We start from the raw sequence: 14395 nt of genomic DNA, 5'->3' as shown, positions 1-14395 counted from the left end.
TGAAGCCTGGATACACGGTGCGAGGCAGCGGTGCGGCAGGTGGCGGTGCTGCATGTGGCAGTCAGCTCAGCGGGATCCCATCCTCGTCGCCAGTGAAATATACTCAGAGTCGCAAAGTGATTTCATGCTCTTTATTCAGCTCATAGTGGTGAGGAGGAATGAATCCAAGTCCCCTCAAAGTATCTGCTTTATCTACATTATTTACACAATGGGCTGCACATGATTGGCTAATTCTGGAATTCTACTGTAAGCCAATCAGGTTGTGGATTCACTTATATCTGGAGCGTGATTGGGTGGTTCCTGCCAACCAATCATACTGCTGCATTGTTCTAGGACCAATCAGACTGCTGCAATTTGGATCCTATTGTTCTAGGACCAATCAGACTGCTGCAGTTTGGATCCTATTCAACTCAGTATATAACAATTACGTCTAAACTCAGGCTCATGGTTTGCTGTGCTCTAGAAGCCTGTTGGAGTTTGGTGTACATATCAGTGAAGTGATATATGTGCTGTGAACAGACATGAGATCTTCAGATGAAGAGCAGTTGTTGTTTAGTTGTGTCCGACTCTTTGTGACCCCATGGACCAGAGCACGCCAGGCACGCCTGTCTTCCACTGCCTCCCGCAGTTTGGTCAAACTCATATTAGTAGCTTCGAGAACACTGTCCAACCTTTTGACTTTACAGGAGCCAGAATCTAGTACCTAAAGGGTACTGGAACTGATTCAAGAATTTGGACAGGTAGCAGGCTTTAAGTTGTACAAAATGAAAACTAAGGTTTTAGAGAAAAATTTAACTGTGAATGAGAGAGAGAAGTTCCAGGAGGAGACAGGATTAACATTGGTCAAGAAAGTGAAATATTTAGGGGTTAACATGACTGCCAAGAATGTGAATCTGTTTAAGGATAATTATGAAAAATGTTGGATTGAAGTGAAAAAAGACTTAGAAATATGGTCAAATTTGAAGCTATCATTGCTAGGTCGAATTGCTGCGATAAAAATGAATGTTTTGCCAAGGATGTTGTTTTTGTTTCAAACATTGCAAATTATAGACAAGGTGGACTGTTTCAAGAAGTGGCAGAGAGATATTTCCAGATTTGTCTGGCAGGGCAAGAAGCCTCGAATAAAATTTAAGATATTAACTGATGCTAAAGAAAGAGGTGGATTTGCCCTGCCAGACCTTAAACTTTACTATGAATCAGCTGCTTTTTGCTGGTTGAAAGAATGGCTGCTTCTTGAAAACACTGATGTGCTGGATTTAGAAGGTTTTAATAATGTATTTGGTTGGCATGCATATTTGTGGTATGATAAGGTGAAAGCACATAAAGCGTTTAAAAACCATATTGTTAGAAAAGCACTGTTTAATGTTTGGATAAGATATAAGGATTTGTTAGAAAATAAAACCCCAAGATGGTTGTCACCAATGGAAGCAAAGGCACAGAAAAAAACTTAATATGGAGGCCAAATGGCTGAAATATTGGGAAATTTTGGAACAAGATAGAGAGAGTGTAAAACTGTAGTGTTTTGAAAAATTAAAAAACAAAGTGCGAGATTGGCTCCATTATTATCAAATAATGGAGACATATAATTTGGACAAAAAAGTTGGCTTCCAGGTGGAAAAATCAAAGTTGGAAACAGAATTGCTAGATCCCAAAATTAAGAATTTGTCAAGAATGTATAACTTGCTGTTGAAATGGAACACTCAGGATGAAACGGTGAAATCTGCTATGATTAAATGGGCACAAGATGTTGGACATAACATTATGATGGCTGACTGGGAACAGTTATGGACCACTGGTATGAAATTTACGACATGTAATGCCCTAAGAGAGAATTTAATGAAAATGATTTATAGGTGGTACATGACACCAGTCAAGCTTGCAAAAATCTACCATTTGCCCGAAAATAAATGTAGGAAATGTAATGAGACTGAAGGTACATCCTTTCACCTTTGGTGGACATGCCCAAGGATTAAGACATTCTGGGAGACGATTTATAATGAAATGAAAAAGGCATTTAAATATAACTTTCTGAAGAAACCAGAGGCCTTTCTCCTGGGCATGGTCGGCCAATTGGTGCCAAAGAAGGACAGAACTTTCTTTATGTATGCAACAACAGCAGCAAGAATACTCATCGCGAAGTATTGGAAGACACAAGATTTACCCACCTGGGAAGAATGGCCCACCTCCTGCCCACCTAGCAGTTCGAAAGCACCCTTAAGTGCAAGTAGATAAATAGGTACCGCTTCATAGTGGGAAGGTAAACGGCGTTTCCGTGTGCTGCGCTGGTGCTGGCTTGCCAGAGCAGCTTCGTCATGCTGCCCACGTGACCCGGAAGTGTCTTCGGACAGCGCTGGCTCCCGGCCTCTTAAGTGAGATGAGTGCACAACCCTAGAGTCTGTCAAGACTGGCCCGTACGGGCAGGGGTACCTTTACCTTTACCTTACATGTGGATGAGGTTAGCAAAGGAAGGTCCGATACCAACTGACTGAAGATGGAGGAAAGTAAAGCCTAGGGAAACACACTTTAATGACAGCAAGTCATTACTCAAGAAGGAATCAGTGAGAGAAGAATAGGTTGCCTTCCTGTCTATTGCTGCCACTGCCCCCCTCCAGGTCAGGTAACTTATCACATGCAGTGTTGCCCTACTCCCACATAACCAAGGTGTGTACTTTGGTTACCACTTGTGGTTTGTCCGGGGGGGGGGGGGCAAACAACCCATGAGCCCTGGATTGGACATAACCCTAAGTCAAACACTGCTTAGCTCCGAGTAGCACAGCAACAGCAGCAGGACCTGGGTAGAAAGAAAGTGGATGGATTATTATTTTTTGTGAATATCCACATGCTCACTTGTTCATCCACACTTAGCCATGAATTGGGAAACTGAGTCACACAATGGATCAAAATCTGGGAATTTCTTAATATGCCAGATAATTGGGAATTTGCTTGGCATACAACAATGTGTGTTATCCTCAGAACCAAATTCAAGAATAGCTGGAAAGGATGTTTTTACTATTAGTGTTATCTTTATTATTATTATTTTATTACTATATCACTGTATTTTCTTCTTGTACATTATTCTTGTAAATCACTTTGTAATATTATGTTATGGTAAGTGATTTGTATTCAAGAAACTAAATGACCTTTTAGTGTCTTGTAATATGACTCTCTCTCTGTCTGTGTAGCTCTTGACTCACTTGATACTACAGGAAACCCTCCCCCAGCGAACAGTTCATGTGAGTTCTCTAACAATAGGCTTCAGACAATACTATCAGATTCAGGAGTAATTCTGCTGATCTGGAAGTAGAGGAAAGGTCACTGGAACATCATGTACACAACAATTTCCATCATGATAGAAAGAGAAATTGAGCATAATGTCCTATCAAGGTTTTGCAGCTGAACAATTTGTACTGATTAATTTATGAGAGAAAATATGTCTCTCAAATAAATCTACATTGCCCACTGGTTTTGAAAACAAATGCTTCTTCAAAAAATAATACTAACCAGAGGCGCTTCATTTTGAATAGCTGTTACATCTTCTAGAACATTGTGACTTTTAACACACAACAAATATTCCTCTTCTTTACATATGCCACAGTTCTGTTTATAATAATAAAAGGAAGTAACTTCAAGCAACACTACTTAATAGTGTTTCCTGCCTGTGAAATGTTTAAATGTTATGGTTACGAAAATGTCTTGGGCTTTCTTCTCCTCGCTTCTTTTTTATTCCCCCAAATAATAAGTGTTTTGTTTTGTTTTTTAAAAAATAATTTTTATTAAGCACAAATTAGAAAACATACCTATTTACAACAAAAGAAAATACAAAAGAAAAAGAAAATACATATAATAAGTGTTTTTGGATTCTCAGCGCCTTGCCACTAAAACAGAGTTTCTTTAAAATTAGAGTATTGCACAAGAAAGCTAATAGTTCTGTTATAAGAATTTTAAGGTCATATATAAAAAAATTAAATGTTCATAACTGTACAGTGGTACCTCGGGTTACATACGCTTCAGGTTACATACGCTTCAGGTTACACACTCTGCTAACCCAGAAATAGTACCTCGGGTTAAGAACTTTGCTTCAGGATGAGAACAGAAATTGGGCGGCAGCGGCGCAGTGGCAGCAGGAGGCCCCATTAGCTAAAGTGGTGCTTCAGGTTAAGAACAGTTTCAGGTTAAGAATGGACCTCCGGAACGAATTAAGTACGTAACCAGAGGTACCACTGTATATATAAACCACATGTCTGAAACCCCACAGATTAGGTCCTGAACAAATTGACCTCAAATAATTCTCTGCAAGGTCAAAGTGGGAAACCTCCCCATTGTCTCTTTCCTCACAAATCCTGTCTTAAGGGCACATTCAAGATATGAACATGGTGTGAGCCTGTGACCTGTGACCTAGATTCAGGAATTAAGTAGTTATAATAACAAAAGAGTAGCCAAAATCCAGATAATGCAATCAGGTAACGTGCCAGACAGGAGATAAACAACGCACTCAGATTTCTGTTGCAGACCACCTTTTCTGTGATGTATGTATGTTTCTGGGGGGTGGTCTTGGACTCCAGGGCGGGCTATTTAAAATGTCTATATAAGGGTGGGCACACCTTTGTTCTGGGTCCTCCTCCTCTCTCCTGCGTGTGGGGGAGCACCCTGTTGCAACAGTTAATAAAGATCACACTTACTAGCTGCTTTTCTTCTCAATATTCTCTGGTTGGTCTCTGTTATTTTCTCCTACCGATAGAGAACCTACAAAAGGACTCTATATGGGCTCTTGGGTACCCCATAAGGGAAAAGGAGCAGTTTTTTTACTTATATCAGTTCTTTACCTGTATTAGAAATAATTTGGACAATAAATCTCCTATTGAAGTACTATGCCTATCTATTTTCATGAAAACAAATCAGTTGCAGATATCAGTGAGGAAGACAGCATAATCAGTTTGCCTCCAGTAATAGTCCACATTAGCAATTAGCATAGAAGTCATGGCATTTAAGTAACCTATGTGCAGTATTACAGGCACCAAAAAACTACCTTTTAATTTGGCAAATTATGGACAGACCAGCCATTCACTATGGGGCAAAATGATGAATTTGACTGATCTGATCCATGGTTTTTATTGCACTGTGAGCCATGACAGTTACACATACCCGCCAATATTTCTCCAATGAAAATAAGGATGCCCTATTCAACAACAATATACTCCACTCATCTGACTAGGTTGCCCACTGTGGGTGGCTTCCAACATACATAAAAACACAATAAACCATTTTAAAAAACTTTGCTGTACAGGTCTGCCCTCAGATGTCTTTTAAAGGTTGTATAGTTACTTATCTCCTTGGCTCAGGAGTCACTGCATACCCCCCCCCCCCAAATTCTGGGGTCAAATCAGAAACTGTGATGGCTTCTGTAAATCCAGGACTGTGCCTGGAAAATTGAGACACTTGGAGGGTCTAAGTTATTTGGATCATGGATTATGCTGTTTTCAAGTCGTATTTTAATCAATGTTTTTTATATATGTTTTATATTTGCTGTTAGCTGCCCTGAGCCCAGTTTTTAAATCAAAATTTATTATTATTATTATTATTATTATTATTATTATTATCCAGCAGTAATATCATTTTCTCTTAACTATTAAGTAAATTTAATGCTTTGTTAAAGTCACAATTGGAAAATGGACACGACTGCCAACCTATGCCGGGATGAGTTGGGTTTATATATCTGCTCAGTGCTGAAGAGCACAGGATGACCTTGGACAAATTATTTGTTTAACATTTCTCAGTTATTGAGGATAAAATGAGACATCCCATATGCATTCACTTGTGTTTGCTAGGAGGGAAGAATTTATCCACACATGGGATCCCATTATGATCCTATCAGCTGCACTCCTATCAGCTTTGCTCCCTCATCATCTAGCAGCAGCCATTTGATTGTCTGCTGGAAGATCAGTTCCCAGCAGACTCCTCTGGTCCCTGGACTATGTAAACCACTCTGGGGGCCTCTTTGAGTACGGAGCAGAGTTAAAATCCTGTAAATATGTAATACAGTGGTACCTCAGGTTACATATGCTTCAGGTTACACACTCCGCTAACCCAGAAATAGTGCTTCAGGTTAAGAACTTTGCTTCAGGATGAGAACAGAAATCATGCTCTGGCGGCGCGGCGGCAGCGGGAGGCCCCATTAGCTAAAGTGGTGCTTCAGGTTAATAACAATTTCAGGTTAAGTACGGACCTCCGGAACGAATTAAATACTTAACCCGAGGTACCACTGTACACAGAAATTTGTTTTTCTTAACTGTGGATTATCAACAAATTGCATTACTTCTCTATGAGAGAAGTAACCCTTACTTGCTCCTGTATTTTGAATGCATACTTTGTTTACTTTTTACTGCTTAGAAAAGCTGCCTTCCCCTGTATATGCAGCAGGGACTGGTGCTTGCTCAAACAATTTCTAATCATCTCCTGAAACATGAATTCTCCATTAAAAGTACCAACAGGCGGCAATGTTATGACCAACTATGATCTTTCTATAGGCCTGCATTAGATGTTTAATAGCCTGGAGTCTGGTTTATGAACTTTGCTTTCATAGACTTGAATCGGATAAGGCGGCCTACTGAAGTTAATTAAAGTCATGTTCAAATACAGTACCTATGTCCAAAATGTAAGCAAATATAACTTGAAACGGATTTCTCTTGTCATAAGCAAATTTATGTAAGCGTTGACATGAAATTATTTAGATTAGTAGCTTTAAGCCTTTTCAGACCTGCCATAAATGCTCAGGGAGGCCTTTCTTATCCCCCCCCCCCCAGATATGTGATCACCAATAGTCAGCATGGATTTCTGGAAAATAAGTCATGTCAGACTAACCTGATCTCGTTTTTTGACAGAATTACAAGCCTGGTAGATGAAGGGAACGCAGTGGATGTAGCCTACCTTGATTTCAGCAAGGCATTTGACAAGGTGCCCCATGATATTCTTGTAAAGAAGCTGGTAAAATGCGGTCTTGACTATGCTACCACTCAGTGGAGTTGTAACTGGCTGACTGACCGAACCCAAAGGGTGCTCATCAATGGTTCCTCTTCATCCTGGAGAAGAGTGACTAGTGGGGTGCCACAGGGTTCTGTCTTGGGCACGGTCTTATTCAACATCTTTATCAACGACTTGGATGATGGACTCAAGGGCATCCTGATCAAATTTGCAGATGACACCAAACTGGGAGTGGTGGCTAACACCCCAGAGGACAGGATCACACTTCAAAACGACCTTGACAGATTAGAGAACTGGGCCAAAACAAACAAGATGAATTTTAACAGGGAGAAATGTAAAGTATTGCACTTGGGCAAAAAAAATGAGAGGCACAAATACAAGATGGGTGACACCTGGCTTGAGAGCAGTACATGTGAAAAGGATCTAGGAGTCTTGGTTGACCACAAACTTGACATGAGCCAACAGTGTGACGCGGCAGCTAAAAAAGCCAATGCAATTCTGGGCTGCATCAATAGGAGTATTGCATCTAGATCAAGGGAAGTAATAGTGCCACTGTATTCTGCTCTGGTCAGACCTCACCTGGAGGACTGTGTCCAGTTCTGGGCACCACAGTTCAAGAAGGACATGGACAAACTGGAACGTGTCCAGAAGAGGGCAACCAAAATGGTCAAAGGCCTGGAAACGATGCCTTATGAGGAACGGCTAAGGGAGCTGGGCATGTTTAGCCTGGAGAAGAGGAGGTTAAGGGGTGATATGATAGCCATGTTCAAATATATAAAAGGATGTCACATAGAGGAGGGAGAAAGGTTGTTTTCTGCTGCTCCAGAGAAGCGGACACGGAGCAATGGATCCAAACTACAAGAAAAAAGATTCCACCTAAACATTAGGAAGAACTTCCTGACAGTAAGAGCTGTTCGACAGTGGAATTTGCTGCCAAGGAGTGTGGTGGAGTCTCCTTCTTTGGAGGTCTTTAAGCAGAGGCTTGACAACCATATGTCAGGAGTGCTCTGATGGTGTTTCCTGCTTGGCAGGGGGTTGGACTCGATGGCCCTTGTGGTCTCTTCCAACTCTATGATTCTATGATTCTAGGAGTCAAACAGGATTGCTTGTATGTAACAGTTAAATGCTTGAGTAACTCCTTTTCCAATTGGAGTATTTCGGAAGCTTCTGCAACAAGAACGACTCAAAAATATGCAGAAACATTTCACCAAATTAAATATTAAACAAACCCCTAGCTGTTTAAACCATCTTGCTCATCCCAGGGCACTTCCTTGCAGATTTCTTGGGGGCGGGGATTATGGCTGCACTCATTTAGTTTATCAAGCCTGCAAGCCACTCCCCATCTAAGCCTGTTCTGCAGATGTGCCACACACCCACACCCAATGTTGTTGCAGCACTTCCCCTCTTTTGGCTGTCCTCTCCCTTTGTTCCTGTGCCCATTTCTGTCTGTTCAGACAGCATGTATTTGGAGAAGCAAGAAAATATCAAACGTAGCTGGAATCAGTATCAATCTTTTAGGTGCCAAGCCCCCCTTTCCCAAGTTGACAAATATTCCCAATTCCTAGCTGCAATTGTTGCTCCATCTAAGTGGGCAACCAGATTCCAGGGCATTCTCAAGTCTGGAGTGCTCTTAGGACTTGCATTTGCTGTTAAGTGCTCATGGCTACATATATAGTCATGTCAAATTTCCTCTTTTGCACTTGTTGTTTAAATCTCACTCAATCTTTCTGTGTACCCAGCCACCTTGCTTCATTTCTGGGTGAAGATATGGATTTGCATGCATTCTTCACATTCTTTAAAGATGACTGGCCGGCTGGCTCTCAAGACTGGTTGCTCTGCATGGATGCTATGGAGGCTTGAATACCAGTGTCTGCCCAGTTAAAATATCTAGGCTTGCTCTTCAAAACAGGTGCTTGGCTGATGCTACAGATTGCCAGTAATGTGCCTGAGAATAGCTTTGTGGAGATCCTTTTCAATTATGGGCTTGGCACAATATGGTGTAGGCAGGGCTGTGACAGAACGCGGCTCGCAGCGGGGTGTTTGTGGCCACTGGGGACAGCAAGGCTGCCGTGATTAAGGTAACATGCATCCTGTGGCTTCTTTCTCACAGGTTTGGAGGTGCGCTGGATTCCACCCTGGGAAAGAAGAGAATGGATTTGTTGTGGGGGGTGGGTCAGGAATACCAAGAGCTAGGAAACTTAGTACTGGTAGGTTTTTACCTGGGGTGGGGTACCTGTGGTCCTGAGTCCATTTTTGGATCACAGCTTCTAGCATCCCTGGACATTGGCCATTCCAGCTGGGGTTGATGGGATTAAAGAAATTGCTATTTGGATGGAGATGCAAGAAGAAGATGTGGCAAAGACGGTACATAATGCCTTTAGAATTAAAGTAAGGACAAATAAAGCGAAGAAATTCCCAGGAGATTGTTTGGTGATATTTAGAGATAGAGAAATGAGAAATTTAATTTTGCAAAAAAATAGGGAGAGAAGATTGAATATTGGGGGGAATAACATAATCATTTTTAAAGACATCCCACTTCGCCTGCTGAAAAAATGCAACCAATACCAACAGTTAGTGCAAGCCCTCAGGAAAAATAATATTGAATTTAGATGGGAGTTCCTAGAAGGACTTTCATTTGCTTACAAAGGGAAAAGACATAGAATAACAAGACTGGATGAACTGGACAAATTTCTGAGAAGGTACAAAGAATTGGGAAGTGAAGAAACTGCACCAATGGGGGCAGGAGCTGAAGGATAAGACTCGCAAGATTCGGATGAGGAGAAGGTAGAGGAAGAGAAAGAAGAGGGGAAAATAAATTAAAGACTATTATTAAAAACTAATCAGAAGATATTACGGCGCTGAAATTATGGACCTGGAATGTCAATGGGATAAATGGGGGGGGGGCGGAACAAAATTCAACAATATTTGAAAAAACAAAATTTGGACATTATTTGTTTGCAGGAGACTCATGTGATGAGGAGACATAGAAAAATTTTGGTAAATAAAAAATTAGGGAATGAATTTATTTCATCGGACAAAATTAAAAAAAAGAGGAGTGGTTCTATATATTAAAAATAAAATAGAAGCCCACCAGATTTTTAAAGATGAAGAAGGTAGAATTGTGGCAGTACAAGTCAAATGGCAAGGTGAAAAAATAATAATCGTCGGAGTGTATGCACCTAATGAAAACAAAATGGATTTTTTCAGAGACTTAGAAGAGAAATTATTTGAATATATTGATCAAAAAATTATAATAATGGGTGATATGAACGCAGTGGTCTCAATGGAGATGGATAGATTAAGAGCATCAGGAAAATCAAAAGAAGGGAAGTTACCAAAGACTTTTTTTTCGATGGCAGAGAATTGCAATTTAATTGATATCTGAAGATTGAAACACCCATTGGAAAAACAGTTTACCTATCAATCATAAGCAAATCAATCAATGTCAAGAATCGATCAAATATGGATAACAAATGACCTTACAACAAGAATCTTAAAGATTGAAATACAACCTAAGGTGCTTTCGGACCATAATCCAATAAAATGTACCTGTCAGGGAACTGCCATCAGAGCCAAGGGTGGAGGCACGGCTCCCCAATGATGCCGGAGAGGGAACCAGCAAGGAGAGAGGGAGAGCTTCCTCTGGGGAAGGAAATCAGCGTGACGCCAGGAAGAAAGGGGAGGCTGAGAGGGCTTCGGAGGGAGGGCTCCGAGACTCTTCCACCAGCGGGGAGAGCACAGGACCTCCGCTGGGCACGCCCACTCTGCGCAGAAACCTTCCGCGCAGGGAGGCTAGGAGGAGACTTGGTGTAAAAGAACTTTTATGTTGGAAGAAGTTCAGGAGACGCCCACTGACGGATTCTGCCAGTGATTGAGACAGCCACGGTGTGAGGGCTGTTCTGCCAGGGAAAGGTTTTAGCCAGACAACCCAGCCTGGAGCAGTTTGCGGCTTATGCACAAGCAACCCCAATTCCCATAACAGTACCTTAAAAGGATTTGAAGAAAAAAATCTTTCCGATGGAGAATAAACGAAAATCTTTTTGATGATCAAAAAATAGTAGAGAATTTGCAAAAACATATGAGGGATTATTTTATAAACAATATGAATCAAGGAACAAAAACAAGTATAGTTTGGGACGCTGGCAAAGCAGTCATGAGAGGTTTTTTTATACAACAGAATGCAATTAAAAACAAATATAGAGAGAAAGGGAAAAAAGAAATCTTAAAACAAATTATGAAAAATGAGAAGAAACTTATTGATAGACCTAATGATAAAAAATTGAAACTTAACATAAAAACATTACAAACGCAATTCTCTATGATAATAAACAAGGAAGTGGAATGGAACATCAAAAGGATGAGACAAAAGAACTTTGAAAATGCAAATAAATCTGGGAAACTACTAGCGTGGCAGATTAAAAAAAGGAAAGAACAAAGTATGGTACATAAGATTGTGGTTGAAGATAAAGAGATTGATGACCCGAAAGGAATAAGGAAAGGATTTGTGGACTTTTATAGACAATTATACAAGAAGGAGAAAGATAATCTAAAGAAAATAGAAAAATACTTGAAAGAGAAAGGGGTGCAGAAAATTCCGACGAAAGAGAAAAGTAAATTAAATGAAAGAATAGAAATAGAAGAAATAAGAAATGCAATTAAAGAATTAAAAAGTGGAAAGACCCCAGGGCCGGATGGATTCAGTGCAAGATTTTACAAAGAAATGAAAGACATCCTAGTTGTACCACTGAGAGAAGTAATGAATGATATATTAACAAAAAGAGAGATACCAGAAACCTGGAAAGAAGCATATATTACCTTAATACCCAAGCAAGACTCAGATTTATCTCAAGTTAAGAATTATAGGCCGATTTCGCTTCTAAATAATGATTACAAACTGTTTGCCAATATATTAGCAAATAGGATGAAAAAAGTGTTGAAGGGTTTGATACATGAAGACCAAGCAGGTTTTCTTCCTGGCAGACAAATGAAAGATAATATTAGGAATGTAATTAACGTTTTGGAAAATTTGAATGCCAGGAATGATAAGCAAGCTATGTTGATATTTGTGGATGCGGAAAAGGCCTTTGATAATATTTCTTGGGAATTTATGTTAAAAAACTTTGAAATGATGGATATTGGACAAGGAATTATGAATGGTATTGGGGCAATATATAGAGACCAAAGAGCAAAATTAATAGTTAACAATGTGGTAACAGAAAACATAAAAATAACTAAAGGAACTAGGCAAGGATGTCCGCTTTCACCACTGTTATTTATCACGGTACTGGAAGTCCTTTTAAGAGCAATAAGAGGCAATGAACAGATAAAAGGGATAACAGTAGGAAGTAAACAATATAAGGTTAAGGCCTTTGCAGATGACTTGGTACTAACTTTGGAAAGTTCGACAAATACTGTAACAGAAGTTTTGAATGAAATAGAACAGTTTGGTCAATTGGCGGGATTTATTTTGAATAAGAAAAAGACAAAAATGTTTAGTAAAAATATGGATCGAGAAACTACCGATAAAGTGCAGCAACAATTAGAAATAGAAGTGGTAAAGAAAGTTAAATATTTAGGAGTTTGGGTAACCCCCAGAAGTATTGATTTGTATCATAATAACTACATACCAACTTGGAGTAAGATTAAAAAAGATTTAAGAGGTGTGGGAAAGAATGAAATTTCTCATTTTGGGGAAGAAGTGCAATAATAAAAATGAACGTGCTACCAAAGATGTTATTTTTATTTCAAACTGTTCCAGTAATCAGGGGGGCAGCTATCTTTAAAAACTGGCAAAGAGAAATTTCAAGGTTTATATGGCAGGGTAAGAAGCCGAGAATAAAGTTTAAGCTACTGACTGATTTAAAAGAAAGAGGAGGCTTCGCCCTGCCAGACCTGAAATTATATTATGAAGCATCTTGCCTCTGCTGGTTGAAGGAATGGATGAAATTAGAAAACACTGACTTGCTAGATCTAGAAGTTTTTGATAATAGATTTGGGTGGCATGCTTATTTATGGTATGACAAAAAGCACACCATAAGGTCTTTGATAGAGGTATGGGAAAAGTATAAAAACTTGTTGGAAGTAAAAACTCCGTATTGGTTGTCACCACTAGAGGCGCCGAGTGTGAAAAAAATCAATATGAAAGGGGGATGGGCAACATACCAGAATTTAATAATAAAAACAGAAGGTAAATGGAGGTTGAAGTCATTTGAAGAAGTTAAGGAACATGTTAATGATTGGCTGCATTATTTTCAAATTAATGAAATGTTTTAAAAAGATCTAAATAAGAGGTTTTGAGGATAAAGAGTCGAAATTTCAGAAAGAAATAATAAACAGTGATATTAAAGTTTTGGCTAAAATGTATAAGATATTATTAGAATGGTATACAAAAGACGAAGAGGTAAAATCGGTTATGATTGACTGGGCCAAAGATTTTGGATATAATATACAAATGGAGGATTGGGAGAAATTATGGAAAGGTTTAAGATTCACTGCATGTACAACAATAAAAGAAAATGTGATGAAAATGATGTATCGATGGTATGTAACACCAGTGAAGTTAGCAAGGATGTATAAAGGATGTAACAAATGTTGGAAATGTAAAGAAAAAGAGGGTACATTCTATCATATGTGGTGGGAGTGTAAGAAAGTAAAAAGCTTTTGGGAAATATATAACGAATTGAAGAAAATGTTTAAGTACACCTTTGTTAAGAAACCAGAAGCGTTTTTACTTGGTATTACAGGGAATGAGATAAATAAGAAAGGAAGCTATTTTTATATGCAGTGACTGTGGCAAGAATACTGATGGCTCAGAAATGGAAGCAAGAGGAGCTACCTACATTAGAAGACTGGAGATTGAAGATGACGGACTTTGCAGAACTTGATAGACTGACGGGAAGGATCCGAAATCGACGAGACCAAAGATTTATAGAAGACTGGGAAAAGTTTACAGAGTATATGCATAAATTAAGTTATAATCAAATAACGCTTTAAGCTTTAATGAAGCTCTGTAAAAAGAAATGTTAGAATATGAGTAAAATAAGATTTTATTTATAAAAATAATAGAAGTAAGGTTTTAGAATTGTGTAAGAAATCAAGAAGGGAAGGAGTATCAGTCAAGTTGAGGGAAGTCAAAAAAGAGAATGGATATAAAAAAGATGTATGAACTGTATAAATTTTATATTGGAAAAAATTGAATAAAAAATATTATTATTTTTTTTTTTAAAAGATTCTATGATTCTATGATATTTAAGAGAGGTGCTGCTGCAGCCCAGCTTAGATGGGGCTATAGCCCAGCGGCTGACTGCAGCCCTCCGGTTGAAGAGAGGGCTTCAGACGAGAGCAGACGTAAGAGAAAAGCAAGAGTCGCATTCTGTGTAGAGAACTGTCGAGTTGGAAGGGCCCCAACGGTCATCTA

At 39.3% G+C, this 14395-nt stretch overlaps 1 protein-coding gene across 2 annotated transcripts in view; it reads right to left on the bottom strand.

The window, feature by feature from the left end:
* The window catches only part of NXNL1 (nucleoredoxin like 1), a 29321-nt gene that overhangs the window by 10885 nt on the left and 4041 nt on the right, over positions 1-14395 (bottom strand). The window contains exon 1 of one of the 2 annotated variants that reach the window (XM_081851877.1): positions 522-666. The exons of the other annotated variant lie outside the window; for it this stretch is intronic. The gene's annotated coding sequence lies outside the window, so the exon portion shown is untranslated. Of the gene's footprint in view, positions 1-521; positions 667-14395 lie in introns of those variants that run through there. 2 annotated transcript variants of the gene reach the window in all.

Source organism: Podarcis erhardii (genome assembly GCF_964252035.2).
Source record: "Podarcis erhardii genome assembly, chromosome: 2".
Lineage (NCBI taxonomy): Eukaryota > Metazoa > Chordata > Lepidosauria > Squamata > Lacertidae > Podarcis > Podarcis erhardii.
The sequence above is the reverse complement of the archived record's forward strand: the minus strand, read 5'-3'. Positions and strand labels throughout refer to the sequence as shown.